Below are 18864 nucleotides of genomic sequence, written 5' to 3' on the forward strand. Positions count from 1 at the left end.
ACCTGTTCCCTTTGAAGACCATATCTTTAACAACTGACAATAATCCCAAATGCCCATTGGACAGTCATTCTTAGCTGCTGGCCATCCTTTCTGTATTGTTTCTTTGAGTTCTTTCATTGTTTCATCTGTCTCTGTTGCTTTCCTGATCCACTCTGTTGAATCCTGGGATAATGGAAATGAGGTGATAATCATGTCAACATTGGCTTGCATCTCCACATTAACTTTCTGGTCACTCTTTTCTTTCCTCTCAACTTCTCGAGACATTGCACCAGCTGCAAACATGTATTTTCCTGGCATGTCGATCATATTCTCATCATATTTCTGCAGCCTTATCAACATGCGCTGTACTCTCATGGGACAATCATTCATTGGTTTGGACCTAATGAGACCAAAGATTTATGGTATGTCTCCACTTCAAGAGCATGTCCATAAATGTATTGATGGGACCTCTCACATGCAATAGTGCTGGCAAGAAGCTCTCTCACTTTCTGTGCAGAGCTGGCTTTTGCACTTGTTAAAGCCCTCGATGCATAGGTCACAGGTTACCATGTGTCCTCATGCTGCTGCAGTAGTACTGCTCCAAAGTCATGTCGGGATGCATCAACCAAGATCTTGGTGTGCCTATCTGGATCATAAAATTTTAGTATAGGCTCTTCTGTTAGGACTTTTTTGAATGCCTGAAAGCACTCCTCTTGCTCGTGCGACCAGATCCACTCATTTTTCTGCTGAAGGCGGATCCTAAGTGGTGCTGACACAGTCAACAGACAAGGGATGAACTCAGCCACCATCCCCAGGAAACGTCTCACCTCTTTGTTTTGAGGCTTCGCAAAATCCTCAATGGCTGATGTCTTTCTTGGATCAGGCTTCACTCTCTGTTCAGATATGACATCTCTTATGTAGGTCAGAGACTTTTACACCAAATTCACATTTCTCTTTATTTAATTTTAAATTGATATTCTGTGTCATGTCATGTTCATTCTTGGTGGACCCCCATACAATGATGTTATCCATCATAGTCTCAACTCCATGTATACTTTCAAAGATCATGTGGATGGTTTTATGGTAGACTTCTGATCCAGATAAGATCCTATATGGTAGCCGAAGAAAGTGGTATCTTCCTTGTGGAGTATTGAAAGTGCATAGTCTTGAACTTACTTCATCGAGCTTCATCTGCAAAAACCATGATGACCCACCAAGCCTGCTAAACCACTTGGCATCTGGAAATCAGGACATGATTTCTTCCCATGTCGACTATTTAAAATGTTCCCTTTTAATAGCTCTATTGGGATTCTTGGGTTCAGACATATACACAATGCTCCATTTTTCTTTCACACAATGACCAGTGAGTTCAATTTTCTGTATGACTTTCATCTGTTTCATGCATTCTTGTTTAAGTTTGTCTCTAAGTGGAAATGGAACTTTCCTGCATGCATGGACAACAGGAGCCACTGTCTTATTTACGTGGATCTTATGTATACCAAGTAAACATCCAAGCCCCTCAAAGACATCTGCAGCAAGTAAGAATCTTGGTGTCTCTGTTCTTTGTACAATGTTTCTGACAATAAACTCATCATCATTTCAGAATCAGAATCAGGGTTTATTGACACGAACAAGTCATGAAATTCAATGTTTTGCGACAGTATCATAGTGCAAACATCTTACTATAAAAAAGTAAAATTTAAAGTTGTGTGCTTATCTTTGGTCTGCGAAGCCACTATGAAAACTCTTTTCACCAGGTTGAACTCTTCACATGCACTCAGACCTAATATTGGCTGTACTCTCTTTTCTACATCAGTAGCTGTGACTTTAGATGCTGCCGTTTGTTTTGAAGATCACCATACAGCCCCCTTTGACTGGAATGCTCTCTCCAGTGTAGCCTGTCATTTTTAATTTCACTGGATAAATCTTGCTCTTTATGGTGAAGGTCTTTTAATTTTAGATAACAGATTCACCTGGGCTCCGACGTCGAGCTTAAATGAAATTACTATCTCATTCATAGTCACTGGAACGATCCATTCCATTTTACCAGCAGCAGTCTGTAGTGAATCGTCAAAGAATTCCTCAATTTCTTCATCCTCTGTGTGCACCTTTTTCTTGGTACCCCAGCTTTGCAGCACTTTGCAAAATGATTCTTCTTCCCACATTTAATTCAGGTCTTTCTATAGGCAGGACACATCTTTAAAATATCTCCACCTCCACACCTGGCCATTTGCTGTTTGAGCCTACCCCTTTGCTTTTCTGTAGCTGTGGGAAACTCTTGGTCCTCTGCTTTTCTGTTTTCATGCACTATTGTGTTTATCCTATGCAGCTTCTTAGCTTGTGTTTGTGTGGTCTCTGCTGCCCTACACATATTCACAGCCTTTTCCAGTGTCAACTCTTTTTCACACAACAAAGTCCATTACCTGGGATTCTGCAAACTATTCTGTCTCTATTGAGTGAGTTTTTCAAATCTCCAAATTCACAGGACTTACTCAGTGTGTGAAGCTCAGCTAAGTATTAGTCGAAGCTCATACCTTGTTTCTGGTCACAGGAGAAAAACCTGAATCTCTCAAATGTGATGTTTTTACTTGGAACAAAATACCAGCACTCCTCAAATTTTGTCATCAGTGTCCAACATGAAAGCTGTCTCATCAATTTGAAAAATGTTATAGATTCCAGGGTGTCAACATCTCTGAAGATCTGTCCTAGAGCCTTCATGTTGATGCAATCACAAAGAAAGCTCACCAGTGGTTATACTTTGTGAGGCATCTGAGTGGATTTGATGTGCCACCGAAGACTCTTATAAACTTATAGGTGTATCGTGGAGAGCATTCTGGCTGGTTTCATCACTGCCTAGTATGGAAGCACCAAATCTCAGGACATGAATAAACTCCAGAGGGTTGTTAACTCTGCCTGCGACATCACAGGCACAAGACTTTACTCCATCGAGGTCATCTTCATGAGGCAATGTCTTAAAAAAGCAGTCTCCATCCTCAAAGACCCCCACCACCCAGGCCACACCCTCTTCACTCTGCTACCATCGAGAGAAAGGTACAGGAGCGTAAAGACAGCTTCTTCCCTGCTGCCATCAGATTCTTGAATAATCTTTACTTTTAGTGCACTTTTATTTTTACTTTTTTATAGTAATGTCATAAGATGGTTATAGTATGAATGTTTGCACTATGATACTGCAAGAAAACATTGAATTTCATGACTTGTTCACATCAATAAGTCCTGATTTTGATTCTGAAATGATGATGAGTTTATTGACAGAAACATTGTATAAAGAAGAGGCATGAAAATTCTTACTTGCTGCAGTCAAATAGGTATTTGTAAAAAAATTATGATAAACTTAGTTGAATTTAAAAAGTAAATGAATACATGAGATTGATGGTAAGTATTCATAGTTACCCAAGTGCAAAAAAATGATTTGCAACATTGCAGACAGTCTATGATGGGCATAAAGAACTGTTCTTGAACCTCTAGGAGCTGGTTTTCCAGTTTTGTACCTTCTGCCTGAAGGTAGCAGTGAGAAGAAGTTGTGAGGTAAATGATGGGTGTCCTTTTATGATGTTGGCTGCCTTCTTGAGGCAGTGCCTCGCATACATGACTTGTGAATGTTGGAGCCTATGATAGACTTGGCTATATTTGGTACCTTCAGCAGCTTTCTGCATTCCGAGCACTTGGATTGCCCAACTAGGCTGTGATGCAACAGTCAGTATACTTTTCCCAGTGTATCAGCAGAAGTCTGTTAGACTATCCAAAGACGTGACAAATTTCCTCAGACTCCTTAAAAAGTAGTTGGACAACCTTGAAATCTGATAGGAACAGGAATTTGGGAGCAATTAGACTTGCAGAAACGCTCATTAAATTTCTCCATGTGCATTTAATTTTCAGAATAGCCTTCTTCAGAAGTTGGTGATGAGGGAGTCAATCAGCCCACAGTGCTAACCAATTGTCTGTCATTTAAAAAGCCTTCCTCTAATGCCATTAAACTATCATCTGAGACTCCTCAATATGAATTATGTAGGTTGCTGAATGTTTAATCAGAGCCAGGATAGAGTGTGTGGGACACTCACACTTCTCAAAACCACCTTCAGTCTCATAATGCAGATCAACACAGTCCATCTGGTTTCGTTACTGGAAATAATTGTTGGAAAATCTAGACCTTTGAAATTATGATGATTAATTCAAAATCACATCCATTCCAGTTCATGAATGAGTTTGACAATGAAATAGCTTTATTCTGACTTTTATGTTTTAATACATCCTCAGTTATCCCACAAGAATCAGTAAAATATATGAAAATAATTAGCTGATAAAATGAAACATTCCTTCAAAGCTGCAAATAAGGTGTTTCATTCCGAGTTGGTTGCTGCAGCAGAGAGGCAGGGACGGTTTGATGGAGCTTTATACCTGCATCCCGTGCTCACGTGCATTCTGTAACTGAAGCCAACAAGACTCGAGCAATTACAATGAGAAATAAAATCTACATTTCAACCAGAAGGTCAAAATAGAAAATATCTCCACTAATTTCAGCACCAACCCAGAGCTGTGACCACTTCCATCTAGAAGTACAAAGGTACAGTTGCAACAAAGAAACACCACTCCCATCATCCCTTCCAAGTTGTACGACATTTAACTTCATTCCTTCTTATTCCAAGTCTAAATCATGGAACTCTTGATCTATTAGTGCCTGACTCTAAACCAGTGGTTCCCAACCCTTTACTTTCCACTCACATACCACTTTAAGTATTCCCTACGCCATAAGTGTTCTGTGATTAGTAAGTGATTGCTTAAGGTGGTATGTGAGTAGGAAGGGAAGGTTGAGATTCACTGCTCTAGACCCAATTATTACTGAAATATTTTGCTTGAGAAAAATTGTCATTGGCCTATTTCCTTTGGAGTTATGAAACTGTGCACATAACGAATCAATTTGGAATGATTAAAACGTGGTTTTCAAACTTTTTCTTTCCACCCACATACTACCTTAAGCAATCCCTTATTAATCACAGAACACTTATGGCATAGGGAATACTTAAAGTAGTATATGAGTGGAAAGTAAAAGGTTGGGAACCACTGCTCTAAACCAATGGTTTTCAAACTGCACCCCCCTCCCCAAACTCACATTCCACTTTAAGTAATCCCTATACCATAAGTGTTCTGTGATTAGTAAGGGATTACTTAAGGTAGTATGTGAGTGGAAAGAAAATGTTTGAAAAGCACTATTTTAATAATACCTAATTGACATGTTTTGTGCACGGTTTCATAACTCCAAAGGAAATGGACCAACAACAATTTTTCTCAGGCAAATTATTTCAGTTACAATTGGGTTTAGAGCAGTGCTTCTCAACCTTCCCTTCCCACTCACATCCCTTACTAATCACAGAGCATATATGGCATCGGGATTGCTTAAGGTGGAATATGAGTTTAGAGGGGAAGTTTGAAAACTATTGCTTTAAACATACTGCAGCTTTTAAGATGGAGGCTCGTTTAACCTTTTCAGGAGATGATTTAGGATGAAGAACCTGAAACAGGTGCTGCACAATCTGCTGAATGCAATGCCAAAATGTATCAAAAACTCTGCTGCTTTACTCTGCGCTTCAAATCCTGCATGTTCATGCGTTTATCAAGAGATCTCTCAAACACTATTATCCTATTTGCTCCCATCACCACCCCAGGCAGCCTTTTCCAGGCATCCATCACCCTCTGTGTAAAAAACTGGCCCTATATATATCCCCTTCGTACCTTCCCCATCTCTTACTTTAAACTTGTCTTATATGACAGTTTTGCCCTGGGGAAAAAGATTCTGGCTATCTACCATGTATATGTTAATGACTTTATAAAAATTATTTGAAGTCTCCCCTCAGCCTGTGACACTCGAGAGCAGGGCTTCCCAAAATTTAGCCCATGGAACCCTTTTGGGGAGCACTTGGAAATCACAGAACCCCAATCGTCAATTACAGTTTAAAAGACCTGGTAAATACAGAAGCCCTACTCAGAAAGTAAATAAACTTACCATTCTACATGTTTAAATCATTTGAATGCCTCCAATTTACATTTAATGGGAAAAATGCAACTGTTTCTTGTCCTCACAGATCTTCTTAATGTTTGTGCATCCTGTGCCTCTCTATTCCCAGCTGAGGTGAATCCACGTGACAAATAATTTTGTCATACCTTCATTTCTTTATAACACGATTTTTCCAATATAGGCGTAATCGAATAATCTTGGTGGGACCTCAGTACTTTCTTCAGATGAATTTTCCTGTCTCCTAGTTTCTTTCTTAATCCTTAATATTGCACACTTGGAATATCTTTAAAATATGGCCAACTTCGCACCAAAAGAAATCGGATTCTCATTGGATGAAAATGATGCGCAGGCCTGACATCTGCAATGCTGACATCAGGCCTCATGACATCATTTTGTTTTCTTAGGGTGGAGTGCGCTGTTTGCTGCCGTCCCAGAAACAAATTGAATTAGAGACAGAAGTAATAAGTGGTTTCAAGAAAAACAGGTAGATTGTTATTACTCCCTGTCGTTTCTTGTGCAGAACCCTTATGCCTTTCCATGGAACCCATTTTGTGAAACCATCCTCTAGTGAAAACAACCCAAGTTGTCCAACCTCTCCCCCCATAGCCAACATCCACTTAATCAGAGAACATCCTAGAAAATCTCCTCTGTACAATTTTAAAGCCTCCACATCGTTCTGTGATGGGGCAACCAGAATTGCACACAATGATTTACAAAGTCAGTGTGGGTGGAGGGAAACATTGCACTGAATCTCCACCATTTATCAAAGTAGAGAATAGCCATGGAAACATTGTCTACACTTCCCTTCCAATTCTACCCAATCTCTGCTTTCAAAATGAATTATTCAGTTTCCTATTTTTTGTAATTAATCAGAACTACAATTAAAAGCGCGCCATGTTTTTGGTAATTAAATACCATGAATCTGTAGCCCCATTTCCACTGGCACCTTGTCTGGAATTGACGGCCAATTTACTGGTTAAGGGTCCAGTGGAAAAGGGAAACAATTAGCATGCTGGTGTCAAATGACATAAAATCATGCCAAGGGTTGATGGCCTCAACCCCTACTCACATCCCTGATGACAGCTAAAGCTGGTGTGCCAATTAAACCAGTGGGAAAAGGACAAGTTGTATCCCTGGACTATTGTTGAAGGTAGACTCTCCTATTCCCAGGGGTGACTTGTGGTCAGTGGGAAAGCAGTTTGTGTCCTGGTTAAAAGTGGCCCAGTGGAAACAGCAAAAAAATGGCTTCTTTAACCAGGACACTGCCCGGCCAATTAACTGGGATGCCAGTGGGAAAATGGCGAATGATTTAAAGCCTCCCTTTGCCTTTTCACAATAAATACTATTCATTGCAATGACTGTGAAAATTAACAAGAATTAATTAGCATTTTCATACAATGATAAACTTAATGCTGAGAGAACAATTTGAATGAAATATCTCACTTTTCAGCAGAACACTGGTGAGAAAATGTCATAAGGATTTATTTATTTCAAAGCAAATACTGTATATTGGAAATAAAACATGATTCCTGTTATATTTAATCCTGGGTAGGGTCTGCTGATTTATGTTTAGCTACCCATTGTGAATTAAATGTCTTTATTTATCACATGTGAGGATCTACTCAACATACTATCTCGGAAATATAATACAATACTCATATGATCAAGATAATCTACGTAGACTGATTTTACCACATGGTCCATTGAATCGATTATCACTCTGACAAAACTGAAAGCTTGAATCCCTAATGTGGTCACCACATGAATCAACATAGATGGCAATCTGAGCTATCAGTTACCTTTTTGGACAGATACAGCAGAGTTCCCTTGTTTCATAATTCAACTCCTGTTGCTAACAAGAGCATTGATATGGAGATCAAGTTGTTTCCATTGACCAGGTAGCATTTGAGTGCTGGGCAAACTGATGGACATCTCTTTAATAATGTGTGTGTGTGTGTGTGTGTGTGTGTGTGTGTGTGTGTGTGTGTGTGTGTGTGTGTGTGTGTGTGTGTGTGTGTGTGTGTGTGTGTGTGTGTGTGTGTGTGTGTGTGTGTGTGTGTGTTGATATATATTCACATTGGCATGTTATCGATGCATAAACATCTTTCTATCCAACTGAGGATGAAATTTCAGGTCTATGCATTTTCCTGAAGCCTGCGTCTCATCAATAGTAAAAGCTGATGAAGCATTGACTTCCCATATGAGCAAAATTATTAATTTGTTAAAAAGAAAGAAATGCTATTTAAATATTTTTCATCTATATGTTTAAAATGAGTAATTTGGTTTTATTAATGCGTCTAAAAATATATGTAACACCAAACTATTCACATTCAATGAAAAACTATCGCATCTGAATAAGCAGACGTTAAATTTTTGAAATCTACCCTCCAACAAATGTACAAAATTATTTCCCAATCAGAAGCCAAGTCTGGAATCAAGAATGTATTGAACTTATGGCAAAGTAACATTAATTCACTATTGATTAAAATGTGTCCCAAATTACTATCCCTGCATGCACCAGAGAGCTGCAAACCATATTGGAAAAATGTATGTGGGTTCCCTGCATCAGTTTGTTTCAAGCTATACTGAAGAGACTTATAATCAAGTAGAAATTGAAGGCCCCAGAATTCAGTACCCTACAATTTCATCAATAGGAAGGCCAGAGGCTATCTACATCAGACCCTGGAAATTTATTCCATCCCCTTTCACTCACCATTGTCTCCAAGGTACATACTAGAACTCCTGGTTGCCAACCATTTTAATGCCCCTCACCATTCTCACACAGCTTGCCTGCCCTCAGCCTCATCCATTATCAGGGTAAAAATAAATGTCAACTTGAGGAACAACACATCTATTCCTCCTGGACACCCTTAAACATAATGGCATGGAAGTCAATTTTTTTCCCCCAGTTTAGGTAACTTGGGCTTCACTATTTCCATATTGTCTTTACCTCCTCTCATTCCAACATTTCGCTTTAATCCTTCACCCCCAACTCCCAGTGGCCTCTCCCTCACCCTGTCCCATGAAAGGATGGTTATCACCTGACCTGCTGAGTCCATCCAATTTCTCATTGGTATGACCTTGGTATCTTCTTTCAACACGTGTTGATCTTATTTGCTCTTATTTACAAAGACTCCTTTCTTTCATTCACTCATTTATGCCTTTCTCATTCCCAAGTGTCACCACCACATTCCATGTCCTCCTTCCATAAAGTTCTGAATAGCTGATGATCAAGTTGATAATATAGTGCAAGTGTCAGTCTTGGCAAGACTCCCTCCTGAACCACTTGTTTTCCTTTCCAGTTCATCTATTCCTTCTCCATCTCTGACATACAGTGTCTGTTCAGTGTCTCTAAGTATTTTTCTGCTTTCCAAGGGCCACATTTTGTTGACTAAGATCCATTGACATAAGATAAATCTATTAAAAAGACTCATTTGAAATCCATAATAGTAGTGTTTGACTTTCCTAGATTGGATTTCTCATTTAATTGTTAGTCTGACAAAGCACTTGATTGTATAGTAAAATGGAATAAGAAGATAAGAAATAGGAGCAGGAGTCAGTCGGTCTGTGCCATCCCGCCTGCTCCTCCATTCCATAAGATTGAGGCTGCCTTGGCTGGGCAGTCAGCCCCACCTATCTGCTTTTACCCGATCATCCTTAATTTCCTCTATACTCCAAAAATCTATTTCTCTGTCTATAATACATGTAATTAGGCAGCCTCTACCATCTCATCAGCCAGAGCGTTCAACAAACTTCACAGATCACCCCACTATCCGAGTGAAACGGCTCTTCCTCATCTCTTTCCTATTTCCCCAAATCTTGAGCTTGTGTCCTTTAGTTCTAGTCTCACCTACTAGTGAAAACAACTTTCCTCTCTCTATCTTACCTAGCCCTTTCATAATTTTACGTTTCTATAAAATTCCCATTCATTCTTCTGAATTCCAGTGATTATAGTCTGCTCAAGGAAGCAGCAGAGAATTCTTCATTGAGTGTGCTTAGATTTTCGCATAGTTGGGGAGTTAAGGGTTATAGACAAAGGCTCGATGAGCCATATGGCCTACACCAGCATCTCTTTCTCATGTTCTTATGAATACGGAGGCTGGTGGGGTAGAAGGTGAGGACAAGGGAGACTTGGCTCTTGCTCGAGGTGGGAAGAGGTGGTACCAGGACATAAATTTGAACAAAGACGAGGGAGAGCTCTGTCAGCTATGGTGGTGAGGAGGTAAGATTAAGGAGAAAGGAAGATGTGTGTGGGAAGATTTTCTTTTAGAATAAACTGGAAGAATGGAGTGCTTACAGGAAAAGGGAGGGGTGGAATCTGTCTATTCCAACAGACTCTTGTCTGATCTGTTACATAGAACATTGAGCACTGCAGCACAGCACAGGCCCTTCAGGCCTCAATGTTGTGCCAGCCTACATATACCTCCCAGAAAAAAAAGCTAAACCCTCCCTACATCATCACCCTCTATTTTGCTTTCAGCCATGTGCCTGTCTCAGAGTTTCTTAAATGCCTCTAATGTTCCAACTTTCACCACCCATAGCAAGGCATTCCATGCACCTACAACTCTGTGTAAAAAACGTACCCTGATGTCTCCCCTAAACATTTCTCCCTTCACTTTGTACAGATGTCCCTGGTGTTTGCTACTCCCATTCTTGGAAAAAGGTGCTGAATATCCATTGTAGACCTCTATTAAGTTGCCTCCTGTTCTCACGTGTTTTTAATTCAGATTCCCAGTATTTGCAGCTTTTTTTTATCTTCTGCCTTTCACCTATGTAACCCACTATCAATTCTCAACACATTTGGTTTTTTGATGGACTCATTATAGACTCCACACCAGCTTCCGTGGATTGTGATTTAATGTGAGTGAGTCAATATATTATTGATGGTTCAAGAGCAGGACCTTCGGAGGGATGTGTGTAAAAGCAGCGACAAATGTAATACAGGTTAATCAGAGATGAAGGAGAATTGACATTGGATGGACACCAGCGTTGCAAAGGGAAGCCAGGGGTCGAGTGAAGCACGTTACCAGAGTCTTACAGTCTTTGGATTTAAATGTATTGGCTTCGGCTGTCACAGATTGCCTTATCACAGATATGTGGCTTACAATAATTGCTCATTCTCGCACATTTGTAAAGCAATCTCACTATTTTATTTTAGAGGTACAGCACAGTAATGGGCCATAAGATCATAAGTCATGGGATGCGAAATAGGCTATTTAATCCATTGAGCCCTGCTATTTTCTCCCCTCAACCTTTGATGCCCTGGCTAATCACGAACTTATCAATCTCTGCCTTAAATTAACTTGGAAATAGCCATTTCACACCACTGCATTGGAGTATCAGCCTGAATCATTGTTTAAATGAAATGGAGCATGAAGTCACAACTATCTGACATGTAGCTCCTACCATAAATGACAGTATGGAGCAGGTGAAAAGAGGATTTACCAGGATGTTACCTGGATTGGAAAATAAGGCTTATGAGCTAAGGTTAGCAGAGCTAGGGCTTTTCTATTTGGAGCATAGAAGGATGAGAGGTGACTTAATAAAGTTCTACAAGATTCTGGGAGGCAACTATAAGGTAGACTGCAGCACCTTTTTCCCCAGACAGGAGTAGCAAACACCAGGTGACATCTCTACAAGGTGAAGAGAGGAAATTTAGGGGAGAAATTAGGTGTAAGTTTTTTTTACACAGAAAGTTGTGGGTGTCTGGAATGCCACGCCAGGGGTGGTGGTGGAGGCTGGAATGATTGGAGCATTTAAGAGACTTCTAGACAGGCACGTGGATAAAAGAAAAATAGGAAGGAAGGGTTTAGCTTTTTTTGGTAGGAATATATAAGTTGGTACAACATTGAGGGTTGAAGAGCCTGAACTGTGCTGTCATGTTCTATGTTCTATAAGGAACCAGTGCTGACAAGGATAGACTGAGCACAGTTGAACTGACGAATGATAATGACCAAATAATTCATTCTGTTGATGTTGCCTGAGGGATAATATTGGCCACTACAAGTTACTCCTCTGTCATTTTTTCAAAACTTTATATGTCCACCCACAAGATCAGATGATACATTGAGTTATTAATAATAGTCTCATCTTGGTATCATGCTTTCCAAAATAGAATGGCAATAATTGCCATTAAAGATGCAACTTGTAAAATAACTGACAATGAATAGGCAGTACAACTCATGGCACAGTCCGACAGTCAATGCAACTGTGAGACACCCCAGATCAAGCAGCTGGTAAAGGTATTCAAACATCACAGAAACAGTTGTACCAGATGTCACAACCACAGAGAGCCATTTCAAAGATTAAATTCTCTAACAGATTTCGATTGCAGCAGATTTCAATAAATGGAGCTCATATCACTGCAGAATTATTTGATTGTAATAGGTTCAATCTGTCGTTATTCTTTCCTCCTGCAATGTTTCCCATCCAACTCTGCATGGTGGATGGTGACTGCGTTATGTACTGCTGATCTATGAGGCTAGACAAGCAATAATTTAGCAATCACACTTCAATCCTCTGACATTATTACCTCTTTATTTATGTATTATTAAACATGATGTGACAAAGTTTAGTTTCTGTTCTTTTATTGATAGTTTCACTAATTACAATAAATCCTATGGGTTAAACATGATTCTGAAGAGAATCATCAGGGAAGTTTTAGAAGGATTCACCATTCCTGTTACTCTTCCCAGCACATCCCAAGGAACCTGCTGCAACAAAGTGGCCTCAGGACCTTAGTCAAAGCCTCCGTGTGAGAGAACAGCTCCTTGCATTCAACATAACACACACATGCTTGCACAGATACTTGCAGGAACATGCCTACATTCACACAAACTCAGGAGTACACTCTGTACCACTATTGACCAACCACATTAGACAGAGAGTTGTGATTAATAGGTTCTAATCACCATTAGACATCAAAACATCTCACATGTTGCTGGCCTGGTTCCAAGGCAGGTACTGAGGGAGGAGTTTGGGAGTAACAGCCTTTATAAGGATTTCTGGGTGGGAGGACTCACAGATTCAGAGGTTGGGCCAGCTCATACAATATATTCAATATAAGCAATACAGTGGTTGGACCACATTCACCCCTTCTTTTGAAACAAAGTCTAACGGGGTGAAGTGAGTCAATGTTCGTTACAGGTTCGGCCTGTCCAGTGGACTCGTCTGTTGCTGTGACCATTGTAAGGTATGGCGTGGCACAGCTGTTGGTTCCCAGGTGATATTTTGCATGACAGGCTCTGCCTCCAGAGGCTGAGGGGGCTTAATAGGACCGTAGGGTTGCTCGGACTGTGGTTGGAGCATTGTGTTGGGTGAAATTAGTAGGGCCGATTGGCCAGGGTCACCATGAGGGGATGTTGATTAGTTGGTCAAGAGCTCCCCTGCATGCGCAAAGTCTCAGATGAAAACCGTGTCCTGCCGCCCATCCTGGTACTCCACATAAGCGAATTGGGGGTTAGTATGGAGGAGGTGGACCTTCTCAATCAGAGGGTCAGTCTTCTGGCATCTGATATGCCTCCATAGCAGTACGGGCCCAGAGGTCATCAGCCAGGATGGCAGTGTGGTTCCTGACACCAACTTCCTGGGAAAGGAAAAGAGCCTTTCATGTGGTGTCGCATTAGTAGAGGTACAGAGGAGGGACCTCTGGATTGCCTCAGAGAGGATATCTGCTACCAGGAGATGGGTAGGCCTTTTGACCTGAGGGCTAGGAGGACTGCCTTCTGGACAGTGGAGTCCTCCTTTTCCATCTGGCCATTCCCCCAAGGTTTATAACCCATGGTTCTGCTCGTGGCTATGCTCTTGGCCAGCAGGTACTGGTGCAGCTCCTCTCTCATAAGCAAGGATCCCCGGTAACTATAGATATAGCCAGGGTATCTAAAGAGAGCGAATATACTATGCAGTGCTTTTATGATTGTGGCCGTGGTCATGTCCGGGCAGGGGATGGTGAAAGGGAAGCAGGAGTATTCGTCAATGATATTCAGGAAGTATACATTCCTTTTGCTGCATAGAAGGGGGCTCTTGAAATCCATGCTCAGCTGCTGAAAGGAGCGGGTGGTTTTGATGAAGTGGGTTTTGACTAGCAGATAGAATTGGGTTTATTCTCAGCACTCTGTGTCAACTCCCTGATATCCTCAACTGAGTAGGGGAGGTTACAGGCTCTAAAAAAGTGGTAGAGCCTGATGACCCCAGGGTGACAGAGGTTGTTTTGGAGGGCTTGGAGCCAATCCAACTTCAAGTTGCCATATGTCCCCCAGGACAGGGCATCGGGAGGCTCATTGAGCTTCCGAGGTTGATACAATTCTCCACCTCATGATCTTGTCGATCTTAATGTTTCCCCACTGTTTGTTATTGAACATAAAAGTGACTGCATGTTGGTCAGTCAGCAGGTGAATGGTTCTCCGGCCAGGTAGAGCGTCCAGTGGTGCACAGCTTCCATTATGGCCTGGGACTCCTTTTTGATGGCTGAATGCCAAAGATTGGGGCCCTGGAGAGTTCGAGAAAAGAAAGCTACTGGACTGCCCGCTTGGCTAAGCGAGGCAGCCAGGGAAAAGTTGGACACATCATTCTCCACCTGGAAGGGGATGGATTAATCCACAGCATGAATCGCCGCCTTGGCAATGTCGCTTTTGAAGCGTGTGAATGCCGCTTGGGCTTCTGCCGACAGGAAAAAGGTGGTAGATTTCACTGAGGGTGGGCTTTGTCCACGTAATTCAGAATATGAAAAGAAATCCAAGCACCTTTCCAGGGCCTTGATGCTATGGGGCAATGAGAGTTCCAACAGGGGTGCATGAGGTCAGGGTTGGCCCAAATTATGCCATTCTGCCCCATGCAACCCAAGATGGCTAGTCGTGAAGAATTGAATATGCACTTCTTTTGGAGATGCTTCATGTGTCCGCAGAAGTTGCACTTCGGGTGTTCAATGGCAGCGACGGTGACTTGGGACCCTGCATCCCAAGATGGTAGCACATGAGCTCCCCATGTAGTGGCTGCATTCCCAAGAAGATATTTGCATTAAGCTGGGCTGTCTCAAGCACTTTAGCCAGGTCAACTACATCTTGCAGCCTTCAATCACCTTTTACCAGGAGCCTCCGTCTGATGTGATTAGACTTGAATCCAGCCACACATGCATCGCGTATCAGGCCTTCTACATGGGCAACAGCAGAGACTTCCCTGCAGTTGCAGGCTCGCCCCAGCTCCCATACAGCTCCCGTACAAGTCAGTACTTGTCGACTGACTCATCAGGCACTTGTCTACCACCACCCAGGAGGAATCTGGCATAGATGACATCCATTGGGGTCTGATACTGTTTCTGCAGGAGCTCCATTGAAGCTGAGTAAGTAGTGTAGTCTCTTATCATCTGGAGGATTCGGTGGTTGACCTGAGTGAAGAGTAGATCTCATTTGTCTTCCTCATTCTGTTCATCGTTGTGTCTCATGAAAGTGTTGAGGCAGTGCAACCATTGATTAAATTTGACTGAGGCCTCAGGATCTTTAGGATCAGTGTCCAATATATCCATTCAGAAATTTAAGGTAATTAAATTGTAGTGCGATTTCAATCACATTAGGAGAGAGTTGTGATTAATAGGCTTTAATCACCTTATGATAGCTCATATGTTGCTGGCCCAGTTCCAAGGAGTTTGGGCATCACAGCCCTTATAAGGATTTACGGGAGGAAGGAAGGAGTCACAGGTTCAGGAGGTGGTCCAGCTCATACCAAACTAACAATACAAACAATACAATGGTTGCACCACACATACACACACACACACACACACATATGCAGACACTCCAATACACACAGAATGTGCATACACCTGAGCTAGGCTTAAGGAAATTATGAGCTGTGAAGCTCTTTCAAACCACTTCAGTTTTACCACATAATCTTCACTGTGTTTTCTCCAGGGGCTCCGGTTTACTCCCACCCTTCAAACAAAAATACTGGATGTAGGTTAATGGAGCATAAATTGGGAGGCATGGACTTGTATGGCCGAATTGGCCTGTCATATGTCTAAATGTTTTTAAATTAAAAAGCCTACTTCGCAGCAGTGATTCACATGGAATATTCCTGGGAAAGCATTCAAATCATCCCAACCATGAAAATCAGAGAGTGTGTGTGTGTGTGTGTGTGTGTGTGTGTGTGTGTGTGTGTGTGTGTGTGTGTGTGTGTGTGTGTGTGTGTGTGTGTGTGTGTGTGTGTGTGTGTGTGTGTGTGTGTGTGTGTGTGTAAGAGAGAGAGAGAGAGATTATTCCTGTAGGATCATTGAGCAATGAGTCACTGTTCAATGCCTAAGCAGAAGCCTAATAGCCTGAATGCATTTGAGATTGTCTGATCTCAGAAGCTAAGCAGGCACAGGACTGGTCAATACTTGGAGGTGACACCGCCTAGGAACACTGGGTGCTGTATGTTTCTGTGAAGGGTGTTGGACAAAGTGGCAGCTCTCTGTCCACCTTATGGTAGACAAAAGTTAAAGAATTTCATGTATGTTCCATTATAATGTAGTATTACATGATAGTAACGGAACCTTTACTGCTATCCTCCTTAAGTAGTAATTGTTTTTTAGCCCACCTCTATGCATCAAAAGATGTGAGCTGAGAACATGTACAGCAAAAAACATGTCACCAAATATTCCAGTCTGATCATTTGGATGATGGCGAAAATATGATTTGATTAGACGCAGAGGAAGAAAATTGGATCAGTAATCTGTATCTGGAAAGGATAATTAGAGTTTTACTGTTCACTTCCTCAGTAATACTCTGAACACCTTGCCTGATGTTATCTGACGTATACCCTCAGGAACAGCACATCGTTATATGATATTGTATAAAAATAAATGTGTTTAATAAAATGTTGCTCAATATTTGTAACAAGAAAAATTTGAGCTTAATTTAATTGATCATTTGAGCTGTGTGTAGATATGGAATAAGAAGCTTTAAAATGATTGTTCCGATGTCTGATATAATGTTTTCAATAGTGAGATTAAGATAATTAATCTACTTCAGGAGTGCTTATGGATTGCAAACCTTTGCAAACTATAAAACAAACTTGTCAGTGTTAAGTTAAAGTTAGAATCAGACTCAGGTTTATTGTCATAAATGTGTGTCATGTAATTTGCAACATGATTGATTGATCTGAAACATGAATAGTTCTCACTCTATAGAGGCTGCCTGATCTGGTGAGTGTTTCCAGCATTCTTTAATTTTATTTCAAATTTCTAGTATCTACGTCTTTAGGCTAGAGAATTTAACTCACTAGCAATAAAGTTATTAAAAAGAGGAAAATTAATAAAAATTGGGTAAAGGGAAGTCAGATTTAACACTTACTGTCAGCTGCAAGTGTAGACTGAGAATTGAGCCCAATGTCTTTTGTGGGCATTAGAGATGGATTTTAATGGGAATTTCCTTTCCCAAAATGCTGTTTGTTTTGCTACAACTTCTTCATCAGTGTCTCTCTCTCTCTCTCTCGGCTCTCCTTGACCATCATCAGGATCTGCTGCCTTGCTCTTTTCCTCATTCTCTCTTCAACACCTAATTGCTCAGGCCTCATAAGATTCAGAACAACACCTGTAAGCACTGTTATTTATTTGACCGACACCACTTGCATTGTCATTTACAATGGCCAATTAAACACCTTTTGGGATATGGGAGAAAAGTAGGGGATGGAAAAGATGAGCACAGAGTCCACTCTGATAGTACCAGAGGTCAGGATAGAACCCAGGTCACTGGACTGGCAAGATCAGAGCTTCACTAATTGAGCACTGGGCTTGTTCCATTCTGCAAGCAGTTTCAGGTTACCCTTATAGAAAGCACTGGCATATTCCCAGACTCCAAGGAATTACTGAACTCCAAAGATCTACAGGATTGGTAGGTTAATTGGGTGCATTTGTGCAGCACAGGCTCCTGGGCTGGAAAGACCCTGTTACTCTGATGCATCTCTAATTTAACTTTAACAATGGAATGGGCAGAAAGCACAAGGTGAGAGATGTAGACAAACCTCTTACCTTGAAGAATCAGCTTGACTTTGTGTTGGGGTTTTTGTTGCCTCTCGCGCCTTGTTTGTTTTATTATTTGTGATTTCCTTCTTAGCTTTCTTGTGCTATTACTTTGGAGCTCAGTGGTGGGATGCTGAATTCCATTTGCATCAGACGCCCTAAAATGAGTTTGAATGGAAACAGCAGAGAGAAATTAGTTGCTGTAATAAATAAATAATCTGAATAATGCTGTAATCAGATTTTATTATCGTGACGTGTCATGAAGTTTGCAGCAGTACAGGTGTAAAAATTGCTATAGATTCATTTAAAAAAAAATAAATTAGTCGAAATGGAAAAAAAGAGATGTCATATCTGTGGTTCATTGTCCATTCAGAAATCTGATGGCAGGGGGGAAAGAGGCAGTCTTTGTGATGTTGGGTATTCGTCTTCTGGCTCCTGTACATCTTTCCTGATGGTAGCAGTGAGAAGAGGGCTTGGCCTGGGTGGTGAGGTTCCCTGAGGATAGAGGCTGCTTTCTTAAGACACCGTCTCTTGAAGATGTCCTCGAGGAGTGAAGACATGCCCACGATGGCATGGGCCAAGTTCTGTAGCCTTTTCCTATCCTGTTCATTGGCACCTCCAGACCAGACAGTCATGCAACCAGTCAGAATGCTTTCCATTAAGCAGAAGAGATTAATATTTAATTCACAATATTACAGTAAACCTCGTTCAAACTCCAATGTTTGTGCTCTGAGGGAGGACATGTTCATCCCCATCAGGGCCTATTGCTTGTCCACTAGCTTTGGTGCTCCATCATCTACAGTTTCACTATGGTCTACAATTACTGCCCAGAATCTACATTGAAAAGAAATGTTCTGATCTG

The 18864-nt window shown here is 41.2% G+C and overlaps 2 long non-coding RNA genes across 2 annotated transcripts in view; one reads left to right on the forward strand and one right to left on the reverse strand.

The window, feature by feature from the left end:
• Positions 1-18146, reverse strand: part of LOC138741850 (uncharacterized) — a 72595-nt gene extending 54449 nt beyond the window's left edge. The window contains exon 1 of the long non-coding RNA XR_011343815.1: positions 18012-18146. This is a non-coding gene — a long non-coding RNA (uncharacterized lncRNA). The remainder of the gene's footprint in view (positions 1-18011) is intronic.
• Positions 1-18864, forward strand: part of LOC138741849 (uncharacterized) — a 368971-nt gene that overhangs the window by 26071 nt on the left and 324036 nt on the right. The gene's annotated exons all lie outside the window — the stretch shown is intronic.

Source organism: Narcine bancroftii, chromosome 8 (assembly GCF_036971445.1).
Source record: "Narcine bancroftii isolate sNarBan1 chromosome 8, sNarBan1.hap1, whole genome shotgun sequence".
In the NCBI taxonomy this organism is placed as follows: domain Eukaryota; kingdom Metazoa; phylum Chordata; class Chondrichthyes; order Torpediniformes; family Narcinidae; genus Narcine; species Narcine bancroftii.